Here is a 27,277-nt window from a genome sequence, read left to right as displayed (position 1 = left end):
AAATCCTGGCAGCCCTGGACTGATGACTGCCTTGGCGCCCGGGCCCTCGGAATGGTATGTCTGAGCGTGCGAGCCCTTTCAAAGCAGATTCCTACGCCTATGGATCTCCTGGATTCCAACCCTGTTGGTTTTTAAAGCTCGAGTTTTGGGGAGTTTGTCTCTCAGTTGCGGGTCTTAAAAGTTGGGGGTGCCCAAGGTAGGGTTCAGACATTCAAACTGTTTGCGCCTCAGGGAGCAGCTCCCAGTTTTGAGTCCCTCACCCACAACTTTGGGTCACTGCGCAAGGTGTGGGGTTTATGGCGAGATTGTGTACCCGCTTAGATGTGGCTTCTCATGGGAGTTGCTCAACCTGTTTTCAGTTTTTGTTTTCCTGAGGGAGTTGTTCCCTACGTAGCTGTAGATTTGGTGTGTTGGATGGGGGTGAGTTCAGGACCCTCTTGAATGGGAACCTCATTTCCTCCATTTGACTGGAGGTGGTTTTGCTAGTGGAGCTGTGTGGGGACAGAGTCCCAGACAGCAGTTTCCAGGCTCTCAGCCTCGTGTGGAGGGGTGCTGGTTCTGGTGGTGGATGGCCATGGGCTGTGATTGGAGGGCCCTCAACTGTAACCACTTGGCCCTTGGCCACTAATGTAACTGCTGTGGCTATGCTGGCAAGCAGATTGTGGCTAGCAAGTGCGGTTACCAAGTGGATTACACTGTGAATCATGTTGATGCTATTTCCTGTGTCTCGCCCTGCCACCAGCAAGACTGGGGTGCAGGAAGATCCCTCATTGGGGTACTGGTGGATCTTTGCTTTTGTTCTGGACCAGCCGCCATGGAGAATATAGTGGTATCACTCCCGTCTGTGGCTCCGTTGTTGTTCCTTTTTGGCCTCACCATATCCTGCGTTCTTGTGTGGGGAGCAGGAGCTGAGTCCCTGCATTACAAGCTGTTTTTTTTTTGTGTGTGTGTGGGGGGTGCATTTGTGTATTCTCATGTGAGCACCATGTGTTTCTGGAGCCAAGTTGTGATCTCTTGCTTTTCTCCAGTCATTACCACCTGGACAAGAGCAAGCTGGCAAACAGGTTAGAATAGTATGCACAGGCCACTGCAGCAAAGTGCTGAACAGAATTGGCATCTACCGTTTTTACTTCATTTTGGCTGCAGTTAGTTCACACCTTTGCAAGCCCAAATGAGGAGCCCAGCTCGCATTGCAGATTTTCTGGGGAATGGTGCTGAAGAGGCTCTGAGGAAATTATGAATTTAAGCCACATTTGGCACGTTCACTGTGTCAGCCAAAACACGTTTGAGTGAGTAGAATTATGGGCACATTGCCCCCGGTGGCACATTACGTTTGTGACATAAAAAGTGCTGTGCTTCATTCCAATTAGTGAAATTAAAATAAAGGTTTCCAGCATGTTAAAAGTACCCAAGACCCTCAAGATGATTTAAAATTTGTAAGAAATAATAACAGTAGTCACAACAGAAACACCTACCATTTTGGGGGTGACTCCTACGTGCTCGGCACTGTGCTGAAGTTCTTTTCAGCATTATCTTAGTTACTCCTCAGAACACTCTTATGAAGTTGAAACTACCGTTATCTTTATTTTATAGGAGGAACCTGCACTAAGAGAAATGTCCAATAGGGTCAGCTGTCTGACTGCGAAGTCCTTGTAACTGCACAGTCAACCTGGGACTCCCTTTGTCATGCAAAAGTAGGACAGTGTAAGAACTCAAGGATAAAAGGGTGGCCCCTTTCCTCAAAGTTTCACATATAACTCATCTAACTAAATATGAAGCTTTCATGCTCATGGCTCCTTAATTCTGACCCTAAATTGCTAGGCAAAAAAAAAAAAAAAAAAAAAAAAAAAAAGAGACATTTTTGTCATAGTTAAACATTTATAGAGAGGTGAACTCACACTGTGGAAAGGTCAGCTCTAAGGGAATACAAATAAGAAAAGGAAAAAAGGTAAGCTTTTCGACTTTAGACTTCATTACAGGATGTTTCAGGAACGGCTTGATGTGTGACATACATCACATGCCCACAAATACACTTGTAAGGAAAAGCAACCCCAGAACCTTACTTTTGCCTAAAACTACCCAGATAACAGTGGCACCACACTACTGGATTTTCATTTTTAAATTTTACAATTTTTCTCATACTGTTTTCACTTGGGTTTAGATAAACATCTGCATTTCAGCTTACTTGCCTTTCAAATAAAACTTGAAAGAAAAAAAAAGGTCTTAAAGAAAAATTTGAAATATTTTTAGCAATAAAGAGAAAAGAAATGTTTTGTGATGCTATTTTTAAACCACACTTCTTAAAGTTTTCTTAAAGCTCCAGTGGTTAGGACAGTGCTAAAAGGCAACAATGTTGCTTAAGGAAACACTTTAGAACATGGTAGAAAAAGTTAAAGTCTAAGCCAAAGGCCCCTGAGAGCAAGGCAAGTGCTCACAGAGCATGGTGTCCTTTGAATCTTTTAAGGTTATTTTCTAAGTGAGACTAGGAGAACAAAATGAAATTATACTTTCCTTCCAGCTAGTTAAGTTTCAAATCCCTGGATGAAAAAAAAAAAATGTTTTCTTTTTGGACAGTGATGTATTTCTAGTCAGTCTATTCTCAAAACAAGTACACCAAAAACCCACTTCATGCACAGAGTAAAATAAAAGATAGGAACAGAGGTCAATCAGATGGTTCAGTATTGCTCTAGTTGCTATTTTGCAGGTAACCCTCCCTCAATGGAATAGGTGGGTTTTGGTCTTATCTATTACCTCTCAAGCAATAGTTTATTAAATTGCATGCCACTTGAATCCGTCACTTATATAATACTGTGTTTCCCCGAAAATAAGACCTAGCTGGACCATCAGCTCTAATGCGTTTTTTGGAGCAAAAATTAACATAAGACCCGGTCTTATTTTACTATAAGACTGGGTATAATATATAATATAATATAATATAATACCCTAGGTATAATATAATAATACCGGGTCTCATATTAATTTTTGCTCCAAAAGATGCATTAGAGCTGATGGTCCCGCTAGGTCTTATTTTCAGGGCAACACGGTATGTAGATTTTCACTTAGAGCAACACTGATTCTAAGAGAATAAATTGTAATAGACAGTGTTAGTTGACTACTCACCATCCCTTTCTCACCTTCTTTCTACCTGATAGAAACCCAAATTTTTGTTCAGGTATCTTCTTTCCCCCAAATACAGACATGCACACACACACACACACACACACACACCCCAGAAGCTGACCCCAAGAATGAATTTTTAGTCTAGAAAGCCAATTAGCACATGGAATTTCTCAGCAATTAATTATATATTAAGAGTATTTGTATGACCTAAGCTGGCTCAATCGGGCTGAAGGGCACTACCCTTCATCCTTGATTGTTAGAGAGGTTAGTGTCTCTCTTCTGCTAGACAAGAATAAAGAAGTAGGTAGCACCAGTTGCCACTGGCAGCCATCTTAAAGTCTGAGGAAAAACACTGGTTGAACGACTTTGATGCTGAAGGTGGGATAATGGAGAAACAGAATGATCCGACCTGAGTTTTTGATCACACCACTCATCTATGGGTCACTTGGAGCCTGCTTTCCTATGGGATCTCTGTTATGTAAAATATAATTTTATTTATTTCTTAATCCAGTTTGAACTGGGTTCTGTTTTTTTGTTTTTTTCTCTTACCCATGGCCCAAAGCATCCTAATCCACAGGCTGAAAACACTGAGTGAGAAACAGTAAGAAGTAATTAGATCTTTAGAAGGCTGACCGTGCATCACTATAGCTGGCTTTCCTGATCACCTTTCCTCTGTTAATAGGCTTACATATTGGCTTCCCCTTTACCCCCACTAACTTAATCACTCCTGGAAATCCTTTAATTCTCTACTTATCATTCTACAGTTGGGGATGTGACGTGTGGGGGAGGACGCCCCTACACAGATTACTTGTGCTAATGCGAGCTGTTACTGATTGAAAGTGTTAACAGTTTTTCAGAGGCAGAAAAACTGTTGGCAATCACTTTTCTAATATTTCTGGACCCATAGTTTCTACTCCTTTTCCTTGGAAGTTACACTTTCCCATCGTAGTGACATGTAATGGAGAAATTTTCCAGAATGTACCATGGTACCTATTTCAGTCTTGGAAATCCACTTATGTAAAGCAAACGAATGTCTATTGATTAGTAAGTTTAAAATTCTCTATGTACCTTTGACTTCAGGTTGATGGATATCACATCAAATAGGGGAAGTACAAGGAACATCATCTAAACCTCTCCCACTTCATCTCCCAACCTTACAAAACATTTGGCATACGCAGAGCTGGGCTGAACTGCATGTTTCATTGCCAAATAATATTCATGAAGATCCTATTACATGTATTGACTGCCACTTAAGGAATGAAACAGGACTACATAATCAGTTGAATTTAATTCAATCTATTTGTACAGCCATGTTCAAGGTTACAACAAGGTATGTAGAATCTGGTATTAGACTTCCTATAGAACCATAAGAAACATTTCCAGGGTAGGAATTTAAGGGAAAAATGATTTTGCTCGTAAAACATGTACATAAGAGTGTTCCATAGATTGTTTTGCAGATTCAGTTTGATGTAGTACTGTGGGTGGATAATAAACTAAAAGATAACCAAGGTTTATCATACTAGTCTAAACCAAAGAGAAAAAATATACAGCCTCAGTTTTCAACACAAAAATTAAACAATTCTATGCTGTGGAGTGGAATGACCAAAGAAATGTCAACTTTTAGATAAGAAAATACTCCAAATAAAATCTCAAGTATTGTATTAGGAGACCCACTAGTTAGGGTCTATAACCCTATTTCAGACATTTGGCCAAAGTCAGCAAGGTCCCCTGGGGGATCTCACCCTTCTATTGGGTGTCCTCATTTGGTCTGGACGGCCGAGGAGGCTGGCACCAAGTTTCTTAAGTGTATTCTCACAAATGTGTCCAAAGGAAATCAGATTACAAGAAAAGAAAAATTAGCATCCAACACGAATCATGTACAAGCACTTATAATGTAGTCCAGAATTTAAAAACAAGCACTCTCGACTTACTCTTTCACAAACGTCTACTGTCTTCTTGCCATTTGTCAAAAACAGTGCTATCTATGTCTTAGTGGTAAAAGTAAGGCCCAGAGGCCTTGTTCTCTAGATGCTTCCAGTGTGATAGGTGAGTCCTAGACAATAATGTAGAGACTTTTGGAACGATATGTTTACAGTTGCACTGAGGCTAAGTAAAGTGTATCATAGCAGGTTGCAGTGAGGAATCTAAGCTGAGAGCAGTATAGGTGAGTGGAAGTCAGGGAAAGCTTCCTGGGGAAACAGATTCTTGACCTTTTTTCTGAAGATCTAATAAGATTTGGCTAGGTGAAGATGAGTTGGGGTACCAGAGGTAAGCAACCAGGACCGCTGACTATTAGTACCGGTGTCACTGTCCACACCTTAGACTCTAGACTTAGCAATGGTAGATCCTAATCTATTTCATGACTGAAAGACTCCTGACAGAGTATCTGTTGATTCACCGAATAAATTTCTAAAATGGCAGTTTCTAACAGTCATATTGAATATTAAATACATGTTGTAACCAACCTGACCTCAAAGCATGGTAGTCTCTATGGCACCCAACACAATGTCTAGCACAAAAGTGTTTATTAAATGGTTATTGAATTGAAATCCTGTTACCTAAATTTCAGCTAGTCTTCTTGTGTAAAACTATTTCTTGCTAAAATGTATTTCTACTGATCTGTAGACATAAGGCTGTAAGCTGCATTGCACTCATTGGGGAACCTATAGGGGTTACTGAAAGAAACTCTGTGGAAATATTCTGGGCCATACAATCAAAACTAAAACTCGAACAAGCTTTTGATAGTGAAGAGGCATGTGGTGGTTCTTTTTAAGTCAGGGCAGGAAGTCAAAAGCCAAACCTGAAAACGAATAGAGACCCTACAAATCGTAATGTAACCTAAAACTAAAGGCTAATTTCTGTATTCGTGGAAGATGTAAGTATGGGAAAACCAAATATAATCAATTCTGAATGTCCTATTTATTATATACAAAGATGGCACTATTGGCCCATTACTAATAGAGCATGCATTCTAATGATGCCATCTTCCTTCCCTTTGTTTTCAAATTCTGGCTTTGTGCTAAGGCAGTCCATTACTCTCCAAAGACTGTAAATAGATATGTACCTAATTGTCAACTAGTAAACTTGCAGTTTAATTTTGTACTCAGAAATCTTTAGTCCATTTGGGATTTACCTTCTATGGAGTATGAGGAAAGGATCTATTTTTCCCAAATTCTAAGTGTATATTTGTCTTGTCATCCATTGTCTGTCCAGCATTGGGCACAGGAGGCCCTCGATAAATGTTATAAGATGAATAAATTAATGAATGATGAATTTGAACCTTCATATTCTCTTGCCAGGTCCCCCTTGGGATCAACAGTAAGTGATTGCAAGACTGACTCAAATTAAAGGGAAGAGCCAGGCCTAAAGCTAAAAGGCTTTTGTGAGGCTGCTATTTGCTGCTTTGGGCTATTATTAATTGATCTAACTTGTTATGTGAATATATTGATCAATTTATTGAGGGATGAAAATGAAAGACGTATTTTCTCATTTTCTAATTATTTTTTTGAGTCCTGAGAAATGTGTACGTATTACATATATTGTGTATATATACCTTCCTACATCTTGACATTTTTCGATTTGACATACATTTGAATCTATTTATATATCATTTGAATATATATGTGTATATATATATATCTCTATATATATACACATATATATACATATATATGTGTATATATATATATATATATATCTTATTCATAAAAGGCACAAGAGTTTAACAGTTAAAGAGCATGGGAAATCAGGACTGCCAGGATTTAATTTTAGCTCTGACAAGTACTAGCTGTGTGACCTTGGGCAAGTAGCTTACCTGGGCTGTCCCCCAGTTTTGTCTTTAAAAGTGGGAAGGTTGATAGTATTTACTTCAGAGCATTGTTGTAAACATTACACTCATGTAAAACACTTAGACTAGTGCCTGAAGTACTGTAAGTGCTCTGTAAGTGTTAGCTTTTATTATCCTGCTTAGTTTCCCCAGTAATCTTATTTTTGCTCAAGGAATGGATTCAAAATATCTTAAAAAGAATATATAGGAGTATTTGAATGAGGTGGAAAAAGTTACTCACTTGGCAAAAAAAGGAATTGCTTTATTTATCCTGGAAAATATATAGTAACACACGTGGATACTAACACTGTAAAAAGAATAAAATACGTCGGAGAAAACAGCGTTTAGTTTAGGTTTGAATTCTGAAAAATAAAATATATTGAAAGTGTAAACTCAGAGGCACATCCAGTTTCCAAACACAAATTAAGGATTAAAAAAAAATCAAAATGACTGACTTCTGCTAATCTGCTTAGGAAGGCATAAATTGTTAATCAGTCTCCAGGCACATTGTTTAATACCAAGTTTAATAAAAAGTCTGCCTGGGGGAAAAAGAGGTCTGGTGCCCACTTGTGAAAGCTGGGCCGCTCTATTTTCATCCTTAGTCCTGATACCTCTCAGGACACCACTGATAAGGTTTCTCTTGAAATTGGCTCCTCTTAAAGGAGTCAGAATTACTAAAAATTACTAGCATGAGATAGAAAAGTTATATTTTTTTCACTGGTAGGAATGAGTTTGATCAGGAAATAAACTGGAAAAATATTTACTGAAGAGAATCTTTTGCAGCTTGTATGAGCATTTCACCCAGAGAGCATTTATTGGGCCCTCACTAGGTGCTTATATCTGCTAGTGACACCGTCACCTTAAAACTGTGAGCTTGAGATGGAGACATGATATTTTAAAATCACTTTGTCCTTTCTCCCCAAACTGGATTTATCTATTTCATAAGGCATCTCGTATTTGTATCAGGTGGGCTTTTGCTGTTCAGGGAATCAAATAAGGAATTGTCTACAAGTCTTCCCATCATTTTTAGGAATGCTTGTCAATCAGATAAAACCTAAATTATTTGACAACCACACCATCTTCTGAGCAGTTGGAGCCTCGTGGCTGTTGCTTTGGACTGTTGAGTTTCACCTGAAACCCCAATTTCACTCCTTACTTTAAAGTCTTTCTCCATAACATCATGGATGTTAGTGCATATATCTTAATTACAAAGCAGGCAAGTTTGGCTCTCATTTTCTGTGATTGGTTTCTCTAACCAGCCATGATGAAAAGATTGTCATACAGAGAAAAAGAAAAGTAAGCCATTTAAACATTCATTTTAATTTAGTGACAAATTGGGAAGCAAACATATGCTCTATTAATGTTCAGAGTCTTCAGTGCCCAATTAATCCAGCACTGGGTTTTCAGTAATCTCTCCTCTCTCTGTCCACGACATAAAAATCTTTCATTACATCGCATTACACTTCGTTGCTTGAGAGCATTTTACTCTTATGTCGCTTTCAGCTTCATATTTTAAATACAGTAACTGCCCTCGTTAACATTCTCTTTGGTGAGAAAGTAGTTATGTGATCTCTAGATATCTTGCAATGTCCTTCCCTCTGTTGTGGTCATCTCTTGAATTTTATTGTTTTTTGGAACACAAAGTACATACACATTTAAGGGGGGAAATTTTTTAAGAAAAGCAAGCCACGGTGCCATTTGGAAAGATATTGTGGAACATGGCATCTGAGAATTAAAAGCAAACTTGAGGAAGAAAAGCAAGTATCATGACACAAAAATTTTAAATATGAGACCCGTACTTGGCATGTCTGTACTTACTTCAAAGGCAGTTTACCTGCTGATACTTTGAATGCAAACATTGTTGCAGTGCTGATTCTTTCTGGACCTGGAGGTTTGGAACTACCTCCTCTTGATGACACTAACCAGTACGAGACCCCTTCATTCTGCTGTCTTACTTAAGACCTGACCCAAACATCCATTTTTTGATTAAAAGGGAGATATGAGTCAGAAAAAGAGTGAAACTGTGGCATTGATGTTTATCATAAGGCCTCCCTCCTAGAATTAGCTCTTTATGAAACACTGACAAAATCCCAACTAGATACTTTTATTAAACAAGTCATTTAATATGAGAATAATTGGGAGATACAGTAGCTCGACTTGGTTCAATTTAGGATTTGGCAATAGTACAACTGGCTTGGTGGATTTTATCATTATGCATTGGTGATTACTTAGTCTGACCACACTATTTTGATTTGTGTTAAATTATACCTGTTGCTAAGGAGAGCTTAGAATATTTTACTTGAATGTGAAATTGAGCCATTTCAAACGTTTTGTAAAATGGATGATAGCAGATTAATGAAACTCTCTCCCTTTTTTATTTTAATCCTGCAAAGGAGGTTTAAGCTTTGCAGCTAAAAATACGATAAGCTAATTTTCATGACCAAAATCTAGACAATATGCCAGAAGGCAATTGCTTTTTTAAGTAAAAATGCATACCTTAAAATACAAATCAGCACCTTAGAAAATTTGTGTACAGTTATATAAAGTTCACTTTTAGGGGAAAAAAAGACAACCCTTTTACAACGTATATGGTTAAATTGAGCTGAATTTTCTTTAATTCATCAAATTAGATATACATAAATTTACAGCTTTTTGATTTTTACTGAATAATCTATGTAATCAAGAGGGCAAATGCATTGTTTATGACACATTCTGGCTATGAGCTTGGCAAAACGCATTTTTAGAGGACCTGTCAAAAATTATATTAGTATTCCAAACATTAGTATCAATCTCTATAAGGTTTAATTAAAGGATCCAACGATACCTTTTGATTGAATGACTTTAGTTTGTTTGTTTGGCTGTTTTAAATATCAGTATAATTCCCTTTTACTTTTAATTCATCCAAATAAGAAGGAAGAGAACATGGTCGATCATTTTTCATCATAAAGTTATTCATTATCTAACCCAGTGGTCCTCAGACTTTTGGATTTCATGGACCATTAACAGTTTTTTGTTTGTTTGTTTGTTTTGTTTTGTTTGTTTTTAAAGGAGGGAAGTTTACATTGGGTAGCTTGCCAGATTTCAATTTTGCCAAGGGAGAAAAAACAAACAAACAAACAAAAAAACAAATAAACCTCAACATAGTCTATCCATACCCTCGCATGAAAGAATTGACATTTTAACTCCAAAGAAGTGGGAAGGTCATTGTCTGAGTTCTTTAAATGGAATTAATTGAGAATTTTGAAAAACTCCATAGGTTGTCATCGTTTTTCTTATCTGACCACTGACCAATAAACTTTTTTTTCCCCCCAAAGAAGGACACTTGAGTTTGGCTAGCCTGGGGAATCACTGACTTAGATAAAGCTCATTCAAAATTGCCATCAGTCCATTACAAAAGAAACAGAAAACTAAATTTTATCATGTGTTCCTCAGGTACTGGTCAACATTTCAAAAGACAATTTTAATTCATCTTTGCAACAGGAGCTTTACAAAAGGGTACAAACACATGCTAAGACGTCTATATTTTTATTTTCTCCATAAGTTTCCACGTGCACTCCTTCATAGCATATTTATAAATAATGATATTGTAGATTTAAATTTCCCCTTTAATTTTTAATGCCAGAATTTAGTGGAGATGTTAAAAAGCAATAACACTCAACAACTAGAAGTTAGAAAAGAGAGAGAGATAAAAGAGCAAAATGTATTCAGTACCTCCAGGGACAAGTTACTTTATCTCCCTGGTCATCAGGTATCTCAAACGTAAGTGATGGGTGTTGGATAAAGCCATCTCTACGCGCCTTCCTGTGTCTCACATTTTCTGACTGTACTTCTACTTTTCAAACTATCCTTGAAGGCTGGATTAACTACATGACTTTTTGATTGGTGGCAATAGAAAGAATAGAGTTTAATGAAAATGGCTGATTTTAATGTCAACCATATATAATATTACTGTATTAAGAAAATGTCTTCCTTTCTTCTTTCCTTTTGGTGAGATTTTACTTTGTAAAGAAATCATTCAGAACAAATATTGAACTGTGATTGTAATGAAATAAAATTGTGGTTATAAAATAAGAAAATAATTATTTTTACCCATCAGGTAGGGATGGAAATAAATATATTTCTCAGCTCTACCCATGGTCCCCAATGCTGTGTACATAGTGAGTATGTCAATGCACTGGGAAAGAACAGATGCCCTCAGAGGGGGCTGTGAGCTTGGGATGCCCCTTTAATGAAATGAATGGCTGTCACTTTAAGCTACCTTCCTGAAGTACCCCCTCCAACATGAGGCTCTCTTTGAAGGCAGGAGAAGATCATTTATTCTCATAAAAAGTGCCATTATTATGCTTGTACAAATGGCCCACACAATGCTTTTTACTACAATTATAAATGGTTTTCCTAAATGAATAACCTACAAGCGGTTTTCCCAAAAATGGTTTTCCCAAAAATGAATAACCTACAAACATTTTCCTCAGCCTTAAAATCTGCAGTTGCTCTGGTCAAAATAATCACATCATTCCCATGCTCTCTGCTGCTCTGTATTTCTCAGAGAGACAGTTACACTTTTGCTTCTAAGATATCACAGGTGTTAGTTAACAGCACGTTCATTAAGTGCTTGGCCCAAACAGAGATTCCCTGGAAAAAAGAGAATACAAGTATAACATTTTCCTTTTGACCTGTTGAATAATTATTACTATACTGAAAGCACGTAAAATATTAAAACAGTGGGTGACATGGGGGAAAACTCAGTAAAAGTTATATTATCATTATTTACTTTATAATTATAACCATTATTTGAGTGTATAAAAATTCTGAGCTTACTGGTCACTATTTCTTATCTTGGCTAAATATACGTATATATTTTTCATATTTGTTATGGGGCGGGGTGAGGAGGTGGGGGGTGGGGTGGGCTGTCTTGCCTGTTCAGTCTTTCATTATGATATGCAGTATACAGCCATATTTAAATGGTTGACTTATATTTGCTCGGCATCCCTGTGGTATACTTTAGGTTGCAAGTATCAGAAGAACACACGGTTAATCTTTTTAGGTTGTAGGACAATAAAGATAATAGAAGGAAAATAGTCGATATTTTTCAAAGCACTAAGAAAACCTCTTTCTTCGTCTCATGAGAGTTTGGACCACTTTTTAAAAAACTTACACCTCTGTTTATTTGTGATCCATGCTTATCATTTTCTTTAGCTGGTGATTTTTTTTTAAAGGATAATTTTCAAATTTTCATTCCATGGTATAGAAGTATAGTGTTTATAAACATGTTAATGATGTGACTGTCTTTATAAAGTTGTGTTTAACAGTAGCAGTATTTATAAAGCAGAAAATGGACCCAGTGTAAAAATGACAGATTTGATTCTGCCTCTAGTCTTATGTTTCCCTTTTATATAAACATTCAGTTTCTCATCTCTTTTCATTTTACTCGCTTGGATACCTCAATTTAATTTTTTCTTGCTGTTTTCTACCCCTGTAACTTATTAGGTCTCCTGAACATCTTTTGGGTGATCTACCAATTTGGGAAATTATAGGAAGAGAAAAACACAGTGCTCTTTCAAGTGATAAAATATGAAAATCACACTCTGTGATGGCTAGCTTTATATTCCTTCATAAGTTATTCTCCTACAAGATGGCACTGCACATTGTAGGATAAGCTTCGACCCATGCTGCCCATTTATACTGCACATCAAATTTAATAGTAGTGTTCTGGCTCTAATTAAACTCTTCCTGTTATAAATCTCAGCCAGTTGATCTGATTAATAGAGGAAATGAACACCCAACACCGGTTAGTGTAAAGCTATTAAACAGATGAAACAAAGTAAAATAATTTCTAATCATCTGTGGGGGTGGGGGACACATCTCTGCAAATATGTCTGTGCCACATTTATGCATGTGTGCTCAGAGCATTCATTCTTCAGTAAGTTGTCTTTGTTGGAAGAGTTGAAAACTTCCTGGATAGTTTAGTCTTGAACAGCTAGCATACTGGCTGTATCTGGTTCCCTCCGACCCACACATTTTGGCTTAAAGAGCTTCACTCCAGTTTACTTTTGTAGTAAATGAAGGTGCACCACCTTTCTGAAGGGTTATTTGTACTTTTCCCCTCTTACGTGATCTTCTTACTTTGTGAATTATGGGGTTACAAAGACTATGTACATTTGTCTGTGTAGTTAATTAGGGAGAACCTGAAGTTGCTCATCGAACTGCTTTGAAAAAGGGAGCATTCCTAGGAATAGAAACTTTAAAAATGTAGGCCAGTTCATCTTCATGGGAGGAAAGCTCAAAAATATTACTGTTTAGGTCCAGGAAAGTGCCTCACCCTCTCATCTGTCTTCAGACTAGAATAAAAATCCCAAGGGTAGGAGAAGAAGGAAAAAAAAAAGTAAAAGAACGAAGAGAAAAAAATTAACCCAAGCTTACATTTCTATATTTCTTCTCTAATTTTGTTGGAACGGTGTCACAACTGGGTGCCCTGTGTGTGTGTTTTAATTTTTTTCTTTTAGCAATTTCCTTATTAGCGTGATGTTCTTGAGTTCTTTTACTAAGAATCATTATTCAGAAAAAAAATTCAAATGAGAGGTTTGGTTATCTACATTTTCACTTTCTTGTGAAGCCAATAAGCTAAGCAGCGTAGATACTAGCTAGGCTGAAACACTATTAAAAAATGCAATTCAGACTGAGTCACTGCTCGCTATTTTTATAAGTGAGACCCTAATTCTGATCGACCCCAAAGAATGGGTGCCATGACTAAGCAAGAAGCATAAGGCAACTGGCTTCTGCGGATGTTATCTCATTTGGAACACATTTCAAACTTTAGAACAGATTTTTAAATTAGAAGTTGAAACCTGCAGACTGTCAGCAGAAGAGGCTGATTCACTCACATAGAACTTATCTTACTTTAAGTTACATAGTTTTTAAAGAAGTAGGTTACCTGAAATGTGTTGTGATACATCAAAGGGAGGAATAAAAGACACTCCCAGAATAAGGGTGACACATGCATCTAAACATCTTTTGGACTTTTAATATATGCTTATTTGAATGGGGACTTCTTTAAATTGGAAGCGTGTAGTTCAGTAAAACTTATGAATGTTCATGGATCTCTGAAAGGTCACTGAAATTATTTTTCTGCAATTATTTCTTCAGTGGTGGGGACGCTTCATGTGGAACTTTTCCAGTGAAAGCTATTATGCCACTATTATTATTATTGGGTAAATTTGAATGAAAGTATTGTCTTGGCAAGATCAGAAATAAGGAAAATCTTAGATTGATGGTGGTGAGTTCCTTATTAATTGGCCATTGCTTTTATTTGGAATCAGAATAGTTACCCAAAGTCTGAATAGTTACCCAAAGTTACCCAGAAAACTGTGCGAATACTCTAGAGTTCCTTAAATTAGAGAAACTACACAAATGATTGCCTGTAATGATAGCCATAATAATGATTTTGACCTGGCTTGAATGTCAAGACAGTACTTGGAAAATACTAATTTGTCTATGAAGCAAAAGCTGTTATGTGCTTATCACCTTAGGTAACAAAATCGATGATGCAACTGCACTACAGGGAGAAATGCATGGAGTGACCCACTAGAGGTCCCTTCCAACTAAAAAAAAAGTTTCTATAGTTCAAAAGAGTAAGTTGCCTTAATAAGTTGGCATTCATGAGTGCAAAACAAGTAAGGGCCAGAAGGGGGGATCACAGGTGTTATTTCCTTAGGAAGATGCAAAGATTTATTCAGAATATTTGTCACATTTTATCTCTTTCTTAAATCCTTATGTGGGGCAATCACTCAGCTCTAATTAGATATTCAGAACTTGTTGTTCCAACTTGATGCATTTGAATAAGAAAGTGTCACTTGATGCCACGGAACTGTAGTTGTGCTTTCTAGAAATTTTAGCTGTTTCAAATATCTCAGAGCAGTGTTTTGCAAGACAGATTTTTTTCTTTTTCTTTTTTTTTTTTTTTTTTTTTGGTAAAATGGAAGAGTGCCTCAGTAAGTTTCTGCTTGCAAAGCTGATGGAAGTGGTGGGTGGAAGAGGTAAAGTACATGTTTTCTGATAGTAGGCAACATGGTAGAAAATGATTTTGTTTCTATATATTATCTTTGCAGAGTTATCATTAAGAAATGTAATTGCAATAAATTGATATAAAAGCCAGATAGTAAAGGGACTAAAAGTCCCTATAGAGACACCATTCTGTCACTTATAATGGCAGCAAAAGATAATTGGAGACAAGTACAGTAGAACTAAACCAATGCCATTTTCCTTCAAAAATATGCTGCTGCCTCTTATGTTTTTCTGTAGAAATTGGTTACTTCCTCTGCTTCAAGAGTATGCCATGAACCATCAAAACAGGGAGAAAAATATCTGCTTTTTGTTTTCCTCCAATACCTTTTTAATAATTAGAACACACCAGAGAGCAAAAGTGGGTGAGATACAATCCTGTGTGATTGTACTTTCCAGTAAATTGCTGGGTTGCTTTTAAGTTTCTGCGCTCTGTATTGAGAATCTGGCCTCTGGCCTAAACTTTGCCCTCCTCCTTATGACATAACGAAAACATCTGCTTGGTCATATCCCCTTCTTTCCACAACTTATTTTCTGGTTCTCTACACTAGCAAATACAGAGCCACGCAAGTGCTATTACACAAAGGACGATGCTCAAGCTAAACTGGAAGGTATTTTTTTTTGCTCATAAAGTAGAATCGTAAAGGTTTTCCTTTTTAGGTAAAGGCGTCAGCAAGAAAGAAAATAAGTAATCCTTGGCCACCATTTGTATAAGCATATTTGTTATTCATTCTCAGAAGAGTTGTGTTAACTAGGTATATCCTTATATTCCAACACAGGGAGGAGTTTGCACCTCCTGGATAAGAAACACTCAGAAAGCGCATATTTTGTATGTGCACCCCACCAGAGCAGCCATACATGTACACACCAGTCATTCCAGCAACATTCTGGCAGGAAAAACCTCTTCTTGCCCACATTATGTGCTTCAATAAGTGAAAGTGAAGATTGCATGAGACATGGGCCTGATATACCTCTTCAATGTCACTAACATTATTAAAATGACTTTATAAAGGGGGGGGAGAGAGAGAGAGAGAGAGAGAGAGAGAGAGAGAGAGAGAGAGAGAGAGAGAGAGAGAGAGGTGTGGCGATTCCAGATGATTAAACTTCTTCGTTCTTAAATGTCCTCAGCAGTTAACTCAGGTGAACAGACCCTTGCACTAACAGGGACCTGCATATAACTCCCCATAAAATATGGATTTTATTGCAGCAATGACAACCCTTCTCGGCACCATGCTGACCTCTCCAGCATCTCCCATCTCAAGTTCTCCAATAACTCTTGGCAGAAGAATATCTAACTACAGAAGTAATTCCAGCTCTGCAGCTGCTGCAGTACACAACATCGCAACGTCCCCCTTTTTAAAATTCCGGATTTACGCATTGAGGGCTCCACTTTGCCTGCATCGGACACTTAACACCAGGCGCACTCGGTCTGCTCTTTAACCAGTCGGGGGAGGCTTTGTACCCCAGCTTTGTGCCTGGCCAGCCGTGAGAGCACGAGCGAGCTGCGTTTTCCACATGACTTTTCCCTGGACGGTCTGCTCCATTTTCGGAGTCCAGTGTTGGAATTTCCTTGCAATCTAAGCATTTCTGTCCTATGTGAGTCGGCAGGTGTTGCCCCGAACAAGCAAGCTAACAGTTTTCTTTAGCTCCTTCTCTGAGGCAAATCATCTCTTTATCTTAAGTTTTCCTTATTGGGAGCATTCAGGACTTTTCAAGGTATTCGATTTTCTGCTTTACTCCAAAGCCAAGAAACGTAACTCAGCCAAAGCGGTCCCGCATAGACCCTTGTGATGTGGGCAGGTGGAAATAAATCAAGCCCAAAACAGCTCCGCCGTTCCTACATGCACCAGCGCCCTTGGTAATTGACCAGCCAACTTTGAAAATGCCAGCGCTCGCCTGGCAACCTCTGCTGGTGGAGAGAAAGGCAGCGGGTTCTCCCCGGCGGCCCGGTTACATATGCCCCCACCCAGCCCCACGGTGGATCGGTCTTACCAGAAGGCGGAGGAGCTGCGCACAGGCTCTCCGGGTAGCAGCGCCGGTCCCCGGCAGTGGCAGCAGCGCCGCCCGCGCAGCCAGACCCGCGTGCGGCCCCGACCCGGGCTCGCAAGCTGAGCATCCCTCCCAACTGCCCAACCGGCGGAGAGGTCTCTCTCTCTTTCTCTCTCTCTCTCTCTCTCTCTCTCTCTCTCTCTCTCTCTCTCTCTCTCTCTCAATGATTGGCTTCCATCAAAGCTACAGAATTAAAAGAAGAAAAAAACCCAGAAAAGGCATGCACAACCCCCACCCCCACCGCCAAGAGCCCGCACCCACCTCTGCTTGCCTTCCTAAGCCCGGGGAAACCCGCGACCCGCCCAGACTGCTCCTGCCTCTGCCGCCGCTGCGCTCGCTGGCTCTGCGGCTCTTGCTACCGCGCGGCTGAAACTGCAGCTCTTGGGATGGGAAGGTTACGGGCTCGGGAGAGCTGGCTCTTGTGGGCACACACTGATTTGCAAGTGAATGAAGTGGGAGGGAGCAAAGAGAGGAGGACTTTGTTAGAGGCCCAGTGCCTGCCCCCACCCGCCCCCTCCCCTTGACAGAATGACTCCCTGTGTTTGAAGTCCTGAGCAATTCGCTCCCAGTAACACTCCCTCAGCTCTAGGCTTTCCTTTCTTTTCCTTTCTTATTTTTTTGGGGGGTTAAGACATACTCAGAACTTATGTGACTCTGTCTGTTGCCTCCGTCATACTATCAAAATGCACCCTGTGCTCGCTATTAGCAGCAAGGGGCTCATGCTCTTTTTTTTTTTTTTTTTCAACCGACCGAGCAATTACAGTTCCCAGGGACACAGTACCTCCTCAGCTGTCAGTTGGCCAGCTTCGTGTTACAGCGTGCGTAACATGCACACATATAAAACAAACCCGGTCTCAGGAGATAACGGTACCAATGGCTTTTCTTTACAACATAAACAGGCGTTCTCGAGACGCAAGCAGACCCAGATTCAGACGTGTCTTTCCTTCTCTCCAGCCAGGAAGACAGGTTTTCACGTAGTCCTCTGATCTCTATTACTCTTTCAGAGTGAGTAACCCCAGGATGTAGCATGAAGCCACGCTTCCTTGGGTTGCAGGCACACGTGCAACGCAGACCCTTCAGGCTCATTGTGACTTACGGCTGATTCCATCTTTCTAAGGGAGTTAATACTTAGGATACAGAAGACTTGGCAGAAGAGGGGTGTATAATGATGTTCAAAGTCGGTTGAATGGTTTAAGGTCTTTCAGAAAAAGTTCCTAAAGTAGGATCACCTCCAAATTAAACTCTTTGGAATACATAGCCCTTTGAATAGCTCTATTTACAGTTACAAAAAAGTAATTTCTAATATTAGGGTATTAAGCTGCAAAAAATCTTCTGCTTGTCAAAGTATTATTAAATGAGAGTGATGGTTCTCTACATAGGCGATGTAGACACGATGGAGTCAGGCACTGCTGGATTAGGAAAATGAAATCTAATTGCCATAGTGATCGCACCTGGGATCAGCAGCATCCCAAGCCAGCTGTTTGTGTATTCTGCAAGTTCAAGGGGAGATTTCCATTGCGTGGGGCTCAAAAACAAAATCCAGGCTACTTTGGCCTCTGAGAGGTTAAATGGGTTGGAGGTTGGTCTCCTTCCCAACTGAGCTCTTAACTAGAAAGTCTTTTGTTTCTCCAATAGAAGTTCAGGCATTTAAATAAAGCCCAAATCAAAGTATTTCCTCTAGGCAGTCAGTGCTTCAAAGAAGTGTGCATGGGATGGTTTTAGCACAGATGTTCCACACATGGAAGATGGAAAGACTTTGAGTTTCTTTCTTGAAAAGACCTTTCTCTCATGAAGAATTGCCACCAACTTACAAAAAGAGGCTGAACATTTTGTCATGCAGCTCTTCAAACTCTCGTGGAGAAAGGATAGGCAGAAGAAAGCTGCTTTTCATTCATAGTCCATCCCTCAGATTATGAATTTCTTACACATTTAATTGGAAATACTAGCTCCTTATGTTTGTATAGTCCTTTACTGCTTACAAAGTACTTTCATAGACATTTTATTTAATTCTTCTTTCAACAAGTAGTGTGATTTCCCCCCCATTAGAACAGAGGAAACAGATTGATGAAGAGATGGCATTGGTTAAGAAAAACGCACAAGGCAATAAACATGGTGAACAGAAGAGGAAGAAATATTACTGGTAAAACTGTGTGTGTGTGTGTGTGTGTGTGTGTGTGTGTGCGCGCATGCAGATATAATTATAGAATTATAAGTATGCCGATAAAAATGTCACATTTCAGACTACCTTTTACAGAAAGATATGCAAATTGCTGATTTTTTTGGTGTTAAAAGTGGGATAATAGTGAAGTTGATGTGCTACCTGTTGAAGCAGTTAATATCTCACAAAGGAAATCTCTAATTGTTTGCAATATACTAGTCTTCAAACCCCATTAAGCCACATATCACAGGTGATTAAAACAACTACTTTTTGTTAAGAATGGATAAACAATCCAGTGGCTTTCTAACAGTTCAAATGGCAGCATTAAATTATATAACGGATAGCACTTTTATACTAAAGAAAGAGTTTTTGTGTGATTTTTGAGGATTTCTATTAACCTTTACCACAATAATTATTAATTTTCATTGACACAATTGATGTACGTATTCAGAACTATTTTATTCTCATTTCAGAGATAAAGAATGAGCATTGCTGAGGTTAAGTGGTTGTCTGATGTCATATAAGTGCCGTTCCAGTTCATCGTTTGGCACACCGAAACATAACTGGCAAGTAATGGAAGCTAGTTAGGGGTAGTTCCACCAAACAGGGGTCCTTGTTAGCATCATGGAGGGTCTTCTCATGAACCTCAAGAGTGGAAATTCTGCAGGTCCTCCAGAATAGCCTGGAAACAGACACCGGGAAGCCGCCATCACTCTGCCTGGAGTGCTATGTTCTTCTCCTTAGTGGGATTCTGCCTCTGTTTTGTCTCTCTTCGCACCTGCCTCCTCTGTCCTTCTGTCCACAGGGCAGAGCAGCACCACCCACAGTTCCAGACCGTACCTGTTAGAAAGAGAGGGGGTTTCTCTCTCAGCAACATTGCCAATTTCTTGGAAAGCAGCTCTGATCGGTCAGGTGTTCTCCTGGACAGGCCAGCTGGGCCAGGGCTGGGGCAGGAGGCCATGATGCTGCAGGGTTACCTACACACTGGCTCCTCCAGGACCCAAAGGAGGGTCAGCAGCTAGGGAGTGTCCTTGTGACCTGAGATGACATTTCAAAGAGTCTGCCCCTCTATAGAGCCTCTTATTTTGCTACAGCTGAAGCACCTCTCCAGTTTTTTGGGCTACTTCATTATTTTATATGCTTCAGTAAAAATTACTTGTCGTTCTGTCCTTTTACAGCTTTACAGCTTGCAAAGTTTCAATTTTTTTTTTTAAAAAAGCTCCTTCATAGACCATTATTAGGGATATTAATTTTGATGAGGGATTTTTCAACTTCCACTAAATCTCTCTTCAGATGATTAAGAGGCTATCTTATCCTTATAATGGGAATGCATATAAATAAATAATTGCCAGTTCTCTGACTTTACTTTCAATAATATACATCTGTATGCAATGATTACCTGATAGAAAACATTTTCATGATCGTCAACAGTTATACTTGATTAGAAGAAAAAAGTTCACTCTTAAAACCATGTGCCTAATTAAGAATCTTGGCGTTGATGGTTTTGATTCAACCGGTCCGAATCTTCCATCTAAAATTTACCCTACATATGTTGCTGCCAGAAAAGGTACATGCATTACAATGCTTATTATGAAATCATCATGGATGTGCACACATGGATAGATTTCACTGAGGAATACATGCCTGTTCCACACCTCTGTCCTGCGTGTGTGTGTACGTGTGTGGGTGCGCGCGCGCACGCGCATACACACACACACACACACACACACACACACCAGTGTTTAAGGTGGAAAAGAGGTTTAACCACTCTGGATATTATTGAACTGAAACAAAGGAGACAGGAAACCTCCATGGAATTCCCCTTTTGTGAGAGCCATGGATATCTCAATACAAGCTAAAATAAATTCACATAAACTTCATATGCTTATCCAGGTTTTGTAATCCTGGGAGAGTTTCCAATACTGTATTTAAAAATGGGTTGGATCCCAGGATGCATTAAGACATTTACCTCTTGATCATTATATTTGACTCATCACTATAGGTAGATTAAAAAAGCCAGGAAATTTCCAAATGAGATAAACACAGCACCAAAAGAGTATTGACTTACATGGATTTTAGTACTCTGGAGTTTCAGGGTAGGTAGAGTGGACTTCAATTTTTGCTGAATTCTTTTTATATTTTATTCACTGCTTTGTGGTGGCATTTAAATTTGATCAGATATATACAAATCAAGTTTGGTAGACTGTACTGTGTCAATGAAGAGGCATAGCCTTGCTTAGAAGAAACAGCCCAATAAGAGTATATGCAACCTATCAGTATATTCTTTTAAATAGCTGGTATAGACCAAGATAAAAAGAAAATTCTACACTTGCATTTAGAGAGGAAAACATGTCCCTTCTTCCACTAACTCCTCTCCGAATTATAGAGCACTTGATGAGAAGAGTGGCAGGCTGGAGTGGGAAAGACAACATAATAGCATATGCTAAAAAGTATTTCAGGATTTTATAGATTGTGAGAGCCTAACAATTTAACAAGTTTTGTCAAAAAGAAGACACAGAAGAAAGACAAGAAGGAAAGAAGATTATTCTCTGTACAGGTATAAGTGTTCTTCCTAGAGACCAGGCCCCACCTAAAGCCATCTGTTCCTCTTTATATACTTAAATACCCTTTTCTCTTTTTGCCCTTTCTCTTGTGTTTCCACTGTTCTTTGTCAGATACCTATAGTACTTTAGCTAGACTTCGTTGTTTTCATGTTCTTTTTTCATCTACTAGACCGTATATTCATTGAATTATTGAAGGTAGGGAATTTATCTGTTTGGTCATCATTTTATCTCCTGGTGCTTTAAAAAAGTGCTTGGTGCTTTACATGTATAAATAAATAGAGATTCAGATAAACTACAATGGATTCAGTAGACCAAAACTGGAGATGATTCATAGATATAAGATCATGCTTATGACCTAAAGGCAGTAAGATTGGAAAAGAGAAGGTTCAAGTTGGCCACGAGCACTCTTCAGATATGTGAGGAACTGTCCTATGGAAGAAATTAGACTGGCTTTTAGTGTGATAGAAACTTCAATTAGTATGAGCTGGTGTAGCCACTGGAAAATACTGCATTTCTTTGATTCTAAGACACCTGTATTTTCATATTTTAACATCTCTGAAATTTTGATGCCTCTTACAATTGACATGATAAGAAAGTATCATGTCATGTTATAATTGGCAGTGTCTCTTCTTTCTTTGTGACACAAAGTAATGGTGCAACTTACGACCATTGGCTTCTTAGATCTGATGACATGCAGATGGTAGATTTCAGTTCAACATCTGGAAGAATTTTCAAGCTATTAGTTCTCTTCAAGATGAAAGATCCTGGCAGCTTCAGGATAGAGATGAGCACCATCCCTGAAGACGTTCAATTATGGACTGGATACACATTTGTTAGAAATGAACACAAGCATCAGATTTGGGATTGAATGATCTTTCACATCTTTGTCAAAACTAAGATTCTTGAATTTTGATCCAACCTTCTTATTTTTGTGGTTGAGAAGAAAATGATCACACAGGTGTTAAGTGCTTTGTCCAAAGTCACACATCACATGAGAGGGCAACCCATGGACTATCCATGTCTCCCATTTCCCAATCTAAACTTACATTCATTTACTATTTACTCCTGTTTTCTCTTCAGGCTTACAGTATAGAAAATGGGTACATACAATATTTTGAAAAGATCAATACCATGTATTGCATGTATACAAATGCCATTTACTTGTTCTTTACATGTGTTATTTCATTTAATCCATCTGACAGCCTATCTACTAGGTGTTGCTATTATTTTTTACAGATGAGGAAACTGAGGACTGGGAGGTAAAGTAATTTACTTAAGGTCACACAGTTAGCATGAGTCAGATCTGAGTTTCAAACACACTTTGAAGTGACATCCTTCACTCTTAATCACCATGTAGGGGCTTACAGATTCACAGAATTCACTGCGGAATCTATATGCAGCGATGTGAAAATCAAAACCTGCCATAATCCAGAATTTCTGGTTTTAAGATAAAGATGCTTTGGGTCTTATATTACTATCTCTTTTTATTATTTGTCTCAAGATATCTGGATAATGGTTTCAACTCTACTGCATTTGTGTCCAAACAAACCTTAATGCTTTTGTTAAATTTCAGGGCCAACAGAAAGCTTAATGAGAAGCTAATTAATTACCTCTCAAATCAAGAAGATTTTGTTTTATTCTCTGCCATGAGTGAACCCAATCCATGCCAACTTCTACTCTTTTTGTCTCTTTAGGTATTTACCCTAAATAGAGAAACAGCTGTATTTAATTTATTTCCTGACCTCTATTTCTTATTCATTGTGGGCCCTTGGCCATCTGTAAAGATGCATTGACTCTTACTGGTCTTTTCGAGGAGAGCTATCTTTGTGCAATTCTGGACCTTCAGTGACAGTCCTTATTCCTCAAAAAGGAACTCTCCATAGAGGGTGCAAGCAGAATTCTTGGTCACAGCTGAGGTCTCTTCTTCTCTCCTGGGAAACTATATTTATTATTGCTCTTAGAAAAAAAAAAAAAACACTTGGAAAAAAGCTGCTGAATGTCAATCGATAAGGGCATTTTTAAAAGAACCTTAGTTAAGTTCATTTTTGGATACTTTTCCAGACATCATAATATTCACAATATCAAAAAATATTTTCATAAGCTGGTGGTTTACTGAAAAATTGTGTAGTCTTGACCAACCCTTTGTCTCTGGCCTTAGTTTATTTATCTATAAAATGAAGGCCTTGAGTTTTCTACTCCAATAGTTATTCTGGAAGACTTTTCTTTACATTGCTATTGGGTGTGTGGCCACTAGGGGGACAGAGGCAAGGCCTTTCTATTGAAACTTGCTTCTCATTTCTAATTCAGAATAGCGATTTTGAAGAACCACCACAGGGAAAGCCAATTTTTCTTAATGAAACATTGAATATTTTTAAATGCCTTTTTATTGATTGGTATAAACTGTGATATGAACTTGTACTTCTTTGTAAAATTTGAGATTTGGAGGGAAATGGTTATTACTATTTCTTTGACCAGTAAAGTTTTTGTATGTATAATATAATCTCACATCTACATGAACATTACCATGTAGGAGGTTTTACTAAGCCCATTAAGAATCACCAGCCATGCTATTTTAAGAATGCAGATAAATAACATTTAAAGGATACTTTGAAAATTTTCAGTGGTCATCGAAATTGCTAATAGTTAATATTTTCAAAAACTAAAGCAACACACTAAGAAATTTCTAATTACAGAGTTCAAAGGGAACTCAGTGTGTTGTAACTGGAAAAGGTCTGTAATACATAGTAATACTCTTTAAAAGCAATTTTAGTAGCTAACACATATTGAACACTTACTATGTACCCAGCAATGTGCTAAAAGCTTTTGTTTATACTCTTTTGATTCTCTCAACAACTCTGTGAAGTAGTCACTTTGTCATGCCCATGAGTAAATGGAGATTTAGAGAGTTTTATTGTTGTGCCTGTCACACTGCCGGCCTGTAGCAGAGTGGAGTTTGAACCCAAGCACGATGTGTTTGTACCACACATCGCAGTGGTACACACTTTTATCCACCAATTGTGTCGTTGTTCATTGCTAATAGCGAATTTATATGGCCCTTTACAGATTCTAGAATGCTTCATGTTCACTACTACTTTGTGTGTTCACTACAATTCTCTTCAGTAGAGGATGCATATGTTATATTATTATTAGCCTTCGTGTTTTCAGGCAGGGTTGGCAAACTCAGAAAGGTTGAGTCCTGAACAAGAATCTATAATGACAGAATGCATTTAGAAACCAGAGTATTTTATTTTCAACTATTAGAACTAGAATCTGGGGATGGGATGAAGGTTTCTAATTCCCGAGCTGTTGGTTTTGAAAAGCGTATAGTTATAGTCTGGTTGTCTCTAACTTAAAAACAAAGACATAAAATTCTCAGAAAGCTTGAAACGTTCTATTTTTGAATGTCAATAATCACTCCATTTATCAAATGCCTGTTGTACGCTGGCAACTACGGTCAGTGCTTTGTAATTGCCTGTTTGATTCTCCACGACAAGTTTCTAAGGTCAATATTCATCTCATATTACAAATGAGGAACATGTACCTCAGAGAGATTAAATAACTTATCTGAGGTCATACAGCCAGCAAACGGTTGGATATGAACTCAAATCTTAAGTATGACTTGAATTCAATATACTTAATAAGTTTCAGGGTATCAGATTTGTTTGAAATGATCGTAGTGACACTTTCTATTCTTAGATATAAATATGACCCAAGTTGCAGCTGGTAAGGCAGTTAGCCTGTGGGTTTATATGGATGTGAGGAAGTATATGTGATAGAACAAGAGGGTAAGATTTCTGTTGGTCTCCTTTTTATTTTGCACAATATGATCAGTTTTTTGTGAGGAATAAGGCAGATCTGTTCTGTCTTATAACAAATTGGGGCAGTTGTCCTGGAGTGATTGGCTGTGAGCAATGAACGTAGGGGTTGAAACACAAGCACTGTCCACTAACGTGATAATACCCTATTAGTCCATTAATGTTCTCACCACCCACCATAATGGGTGGTGGAATCTTCCTGGTTCCGGCCTGATCCCCACAGCTTAACCGTTTATTTTAAAAGATTCATTTCACTTTTTGTTCATTTTAATGTTGTCTTTGTTTAAAGTGGAAGGAAAAGGAAGTACAAAGCCTGCCTCTCTTCAGTCCCCTGAGGCCCTTTGAGATGCTGCTAGAAAAGGGGAAGAGCTGATAAGATCAGATGGTAGTTCAGAAAGAAATTGATGGTCCTTCCTCAAAGGGTTTTACTTTAAATAGCTGATGATACACATAAAATTAGACCATGAGCTAGTATGTTGTATGCCTCTATATACAGAGGGTGCCAAAAAATGTATACACATTTTAAAAAAGGAAAAAAAAACTGTGTTAAAATTGTAATACTCAATATATACCGGTAACAAAAGATGAGTACCAGTCACGTTTGACTTCTGCAATTACAAGAGGTGCTCAAAGTGGTTACCATCAGCATCCAGACGCTTCTGATTACGGCGAACTACTGCTTGAGCAACGTTGACCAAAGTGTCCACTTGTATCGCTGTGCATGCTGTTTCAATTTCTTCCCCAAATACCGCCAGTGTAGCTGGTTTTCTGCGATACACCACATCCTTTAGGTTCCCCATAGGCAGAAGTGAAAGGGTGTTAAGTCAGGAGAATGTGGGAAACTCAACCACACCTCTTTGTCCTATCCATTGTCCTGGCAAATTCTCATCGAGGTAAGCTCTCACATCTTGGTGGAAGTGCAAAAGACAACCGCACATCTACCATTTTCTTTGACTGTCCTGCCGGTCTCACGGTGACGCTAGCATTCATCTGATGGACGCCATCTTTTGAGCGAACGTCATACTACACATTGCTACCATAATTCAACTTTGCAAAGTAATACATAGAAAACATCTCTTAAAATTTGTATACATTTTTTTTGGCACCTCGAGTATACATATTTGGTATATTTTATCTGTGATGGTTTGTCTTGGAGGGTTTTGGATAAGTGCATGAGAATTATATTGTGTGCTTAAAGATAGTAGTTTCATTTGTTATTTTTATTTCTGTATTTATTTACAAATGTATTCTGCCTTCATCTAAGTTTTATCAAAACTTACTTGAAACAATGTTTTTACACTGAAAACTAGTAGATTCTTGACATCTTTCATGTGTGTGTGTAGTCAGACCTCCAACAACATCACATGTCACTCCCCTGTTCCTGCACTCAGGACTTCCCATAAAACAAGGCAAAACAATTGGGGGAACTTGAATTGTCTACACAAGTATTGTAAAGGCTGAGTTTGGCTATGACATTCCTGTTTGACTCCTTCATTCCTTCCTATCTCTTCCTCCCTTTTTCTACTCTCTGCTTGGCACATCGAGGCTACCCCAAAAGAAAAATGATTATGTGATACGATCCTCCCAAAAAAGCTGTTGTGGTGTGTCTTGCTACATCATTTTGGGGCACATAATCTTATTCCACTAGCATTCTACGACTCATGATTACAAACATACAGCATTCTTA

The 27,277-nt window shown here is 38.5% G+C and overlaps 1 protein-coding gene across 2 annotated transcripts in view; it reads right to left on the bottom strand.

Moving 5' to 3' along the window:
* The window catches only part of CDH6 (cadherin 6), a 128,729-nt gene extending 111,238 nt beyond the window's left edge, over window positions 1-17,491 (bottom strand). The window contains exon 1 of one of the 2 annotated variants that reach the window (XM_019737329.3): window positions 17,315-17,491. The gene's annotated coding sequence lies outside the window, so the exon portion shown is untranslated. Of the gene's footprint in view, window positions 1-16,996; window positions 17,151-17,314 lie in introns of those variants that run through there. The other variant, XM_074329044.2, reaches the window with a different exon arrangement.
* Between the last annotated feature and the right edge of the window lie 9,786 nt (window positions 17,492-27,277).

This window comes from Rhinolophus sinicus, chromosome 3 (genome assembly GCF_057876585.1).
Source record: "Rhinolophus sinicus isolate RSI-liver-muscle chromosome 3, RSI-T2T, whole genome shotgun sequence".
In the NCBI taxonomy this organism is placed as follows: domain Eukaryota; kingdom Metazoa; phylum Chordata; class Mammalia; order Chiroptera; family Rhinolophidae; genus Rhinolophus; species Rhinolophus sinicus.
The sequence above is the reverse complement of the archived record's forward strand: the minus strand, read 5'-3'. Positions and strand labels throughout refer to the sequence as shown.